Source organism: Ziziphus jujuba, chromosome 10 (assembly GCF_031755915.1).
Source record: "Ziziphus jujuba cultivar Dongzao chromosome 10, ASM3175591v1".
NCBI classification, from domain to species: domain Eukaryota; kingdom Viridiplantae; phylum Streptophyta; class Magnoliopsida; order Rosales; family Rhamnaceae; genus Ziziphus; species Ziziphus jujuba.
The window spans coordinates 16,638,089-16,643,018 of record NC_083388.1 but is presented as its reverse complement, the minus strand read 5'-3'; positions in this window follow the sequence as shown (position 1 = coordinate 16,643,018).

Below are 4,930 nucleotides of genomic sequence, written 5' to 3'. Positions count from 1 at the left end.
TGAATTGATGGATTTGGGAGTTGGTGGATTTGAAAATCATGGAATTTATGGCATTGATTACAAAGAAATTGTGGGAAAATTCCCGGTTCAAGCGGATGGATTATGCCCGCTATGCTTATGAAAAATGTGAAATTTGTTTTATAATTTAAATTGTGGATTTTATGATTTTTAGATGCACCGTGCACGTACTGGTGTTCTGATTATGTGATATGGTATATGTGATATGGTTAGTGTGCACACGGTTGTGATTAGCGCGCAGGTGGGTGTGATTAGCGCGCAGGTGATGTGATTAGCGCGCAGGTGGGTGTGAGTAGCGCGCGGTTGATATTATGAGGGTGTCCTGTGGATGCCATCGGAGAGGGCGGCCACCCCCCTTTGGCCGGGACACCAGGTTAGCAGCGGCGCAGTGGGACGCCACGCGACCGTATGCCGGTTTCTTTCTATAACCTCCTGTCTGGCGGTACCTTGGGACGCTGGGTACTGTTGGCGCCACTGGTATATAGTGGGTGCATCAAATTATTTTCAGAACTGTGTTTTAAAAATAAAATGTTAATGAAAAATATAATTGTTACCGCTTCTGGTATTTAATTGATGTCTTGGTTTTCGGGGAATATGGATAAAGGGTTTTGTGAAATTGTTTTAAAAAGGGGAACCTTTCCAACTGAGCGAATTGTAAGGGTTTTGAGAGAAAATATTATTATTTCCAAATAATTATTATTTATACTTATTACTGTGATAATATATGGTATAGTAGTAGGGTCGCTCACTGAGATGATTAGCATCTCACACTCTTAAATTCCGTTCCTCTAGGTACCAGGTTGTCGGTGTTCACTCGGAGCGGACTTGATCTTCCTCGCTGTTTTAGTTCGGCAGTACCCTGTTATTCTTTTATTGCAGTTGTAATATTTCTTTCACTCTTGTTGTATTTATTTTGCACTGGATTACTGTATTTATTTTTTTTAAGTACTGCAATTTGTGGAACCAATTTGTAGTTTGTGGGAGGAATAAGGGGATATTTTTGAAGTGTGTTTTCAGTGCAGGTAAATTTGTGGTAAGTAAATCCCTTAGGGGAGGTGCTGCCGGATTTTCCGTTGGAAGGTTCGGTGGTATTTCCCTGGGATCAGGGCTGTCTAGGGTTCCGGGGAAGGAATTCTGGACGGGTCCTGACAGTTGGTATCAGAGCTCTAGGTTCTAGTATTCCTAAGGGACTGTGCATTGTTGTGCATCCTATCCGTGTTTAATCTCTCGTTTTACCCGTGTGAAAGCATTCTTTCTGTTTGTCTCGAAGTAAATTCGTTGCCCGAGTTTGAATAACTCTAATCTTCGAGGGTGTCAATGAGGATCATCTAGCCTAACGGGAAATTCCTATGGCCTAGTCGATGGTCGAGGATGCCCTTTTCTTTTTGAAGGTCAAGCTTATCATCGTGAATGGTATCCGTTTCGTTCATGGAGAAGAATGATGATTGTCTAAGGATGTGTGTCGATCGATCGATTTCAAGGCGTCAAAATATTTTCCCGATCGATTATCAAAATTAAATACTTTTCAAAGTGGTATTTGAAATTAAAGGTGTTTTATTCAAGTATTTTTGGTTTGTGTTCGTACATGTATTTGTATGTTATAACGTTTGATACTATACTGCACCATATGGAGGCGGCGAACCAATGTGGTCCATGTAGAGCTAGCCCCATGATCATGTTGCCTACGAGTCCAGGGGATTGGACGGCCAATATAGGCAACCACCCTGGTTTGTATTGGTAGCAGAGTGTCGGCGACAGTTGGAATCATGGATTACGTAACATGTAGAAGGTGTTGTACGTACCTCCATTACAAGCGTGCATATTTTATTTTATGCTATGGATTTTAAGATATGAATTTCAATGTGGAGTTTTAACAATTGCCTATGCAAGTTAGGTATATTTGAAAAATATATTTTATTATTTGTTTTATGTTATGGTTTTTCCAAGAGCGACTTAAGGGTTAAGTATCGCCAGTCGAGAATCCAAAGCAGGGTATCGTTGAGTTCAAAAAGGAGATCTTAAAGGAAGCACGCGATTCAAAGTATGCGATACACCCCAAGGGTACCAAGACGTATGGAATGCTCACTGGATGACATGGTGGTTTGGCACGATAAAGGAAGTTGCAAGATCCGAATAAAGGTACTTAGGTCACCGATAAGTAAAAGTAGGGAGATGTAAATATGGATTTCGTGCTTAAACTATCATTCACAAAGAGAAGGTACGACAGCGTTTAGAGAATCAAGCAAGCTCCGGACAGCGACTAAAGTTCTACTTGGTGGTTGATGAGGTTAATGAGATGAGGATGATTCCTTAGGCATGGTTGGATGTTTAAGCATGGTTATTTTTCATTCTAGAAGCTAAGATCTTGATATCTTATTTCCTTGGAGATTTAAGGTTCGTATTGGTGGTGCTTTATCGATTCAAGGTGGTTGATATTGTTGGTGATAATTTACAATGATCAGGAGTATGATTTTTGGGACGTAGTTAGAATTTGAGAAGTGTGGAATACTTTATTGGGTTAAGGATCTAGTGATTTGTTCATAGTCTTGGTGGTGATGCTAGAATTAGGATTTAAATTTCTTATTGCTTGAGGTGTGGATTCATGGAATTTATTTGAAATAAGGGAAACTTAGGGTTTTCAAGAATGATATTTGGATGTTGAGAATTTTATTCATGACCTTGATGAATTTAGTTAAAAGAAAGATTGATGTTTGTCGAGGTTAAGACTATTGGTTAATCAATGAGGAGCAAGGGTTTTATAATTGTAAGTACTAGGAGGGTAATCGAAGATAAGTGAATTAATCTCAACCTTAACTTGGTGATACCAGTATTTGAGGAAATTAGACTTAAGTTCTAATCTAACCTTTTAAAGTGCTGATCGAGTCACGAGAGTTGGTTGTTGGTTTAAGGATGCATACTTTAGAAGCACCTTATGGTTAGCGTTCGACTATGACCAAGACTTGTAGATCGTGTTCTCGTGGACCAATTTGACTATCCTTAATTAGTGGGCATGAGAAGGAAAGTTGCACAAGAGGGAAGTTAAAGTCACTATTAGGCGAATGTAGTGGCAGATGCTTTGAGTAGGAAGGCTACTGGATCCCTTGCTCACATCCAAGTCATCCAACTACCTCTCATGGTGGAGTTGAAGAAGATGGGGGTGTTAATGCATATGCATCCTTCAGGAGTTCTTATGGCTAGCTTCCAGGTACGACCGGTGTTGGTGGATCGTATAGTAGAGACCCAAATGGAAGATCCTAAGTTGAGGACAATTAAGGGCAAGGTACAAGAAGGTCTTGATCCGGAATTTTCCATAAGGAGGGATGGAGCCCTCGTGTATAAAGGACGACTTTGCGTTCCGGATATCCCAGGACTCAAGAAGGAGATTTTAGAGGAGGCGCACAGCTCGATGTATGCGATGCATCCTGGGAGTACCAAGATGTAACGGACGCTTGTTAAGTATTATTGGTGGATTGGTATGAAGAGAGAAGTGGCAGACTTCGTATCAAAGTGTTTGATTTGTCAACAAGTGAAAGCAGAACGACAGAAGCCTTCGGGACTACTCCAACCTTTACCGATTCCCGTGTGGAAGTGGGAAGAACTCAACATGGACTTCGTATTCAAGCTTCCTTCCACACCTAGAAGGTACGACGGCATTTGGGTAATCATTGATCGTCTCACCAAGTCGGGACACTTCCTACCGGTACGAGAACGTTTTTCGCCCTAGAAGTTAGCCCAGTTGTTCGTGCAAGGCATACGTGGGATCAGTTCAAGATGGCCTTCTCTACTGAGTTTTGTCCTCCTGCCTACCGTGAAGCAAGAAGGAGAGAGTTCGAGGAACTACGACAGGGGAACATGACGGTGACAGAGTACGAGAGGAGATTCCGAGAACTATCAGGATTCTGCATGCACCTGATTCCCGACGATCACACGAAGAAGGTGAGGTTCATAGACGGATTGAAAGAGAGCATCGGCTACACCCTTTCTGGATCAGTACATCCCACCTATCAGTCCGCCAGGGATGCAGCGCTCGAGCTAGAGAGACAGGAGGAGATACACAGACCCTCGAGGCGCAGATCATTCGAAGGTTCGTATAGCGAAGTACCTCGACAGGGGGCAGCTAAGAAGAGCCATAGCTCAGGCTCAGACAGTGATGGGTTAAGCCCACGAGGCAGATTCCAGAGGAGAGATAGTTATCGCATGCCCCAGCCAGCTCGCCATTCGATCAGTGTGGATGCAAGCTCGTATCAGCAGTCACGCATTGGTTCTCCGCGGGTTTGTCCACTTTGTAGGGGGAATCATTCTGGGCAGTGTCAGATGGATGGTTTATGCTTTCGGTGTGGGCAGCCAGGCCACATAAGGAGGGATTGCCCTTATGGTAGCAGCAGTGTGCTAGAAGCAGGTTGACGGACACAGCGTACGGGGATATTTCCAGGACAGAGTTCCCAGGGGAGTCAGCCAGTAGGAGTTTCTTCGGGATCAGTACAGCCGTCTGCAGGATCGAGTCGAGGTAGAGGAAGGAGAACCCAGCAGACAAGTCAAGGCCGGGTGTTTGCTATGACGCAGCAGGGAGCCAGGACTACGCCCGACGATTTCACAGATCAAGGGATGGAAGCAGACCTGATCCTGTTGGATCTATCCGGACTTGAAGTAGTGTTGGGCATGGATTGGTTGGCAAGGAACTACTTAGTCGAGGAAGCAACGTGGGAACCCGAAGCACAGATGCGTGAGCAGTACCCGTATCTGTTCCAGTGACGTGCGGAAATTTCGAGGACGAAATTTTTGTAAGGGGGGAAGGCTGTAACACCCCGTCCCGAATCGCACCGGAATCCGTGCACGTTGACCGTTGACCGTTGACCAAAAGGGGTCAAAAGTTGACTTTTTGACTCGGTAAGAATTTTGAGTTGACTAGGGT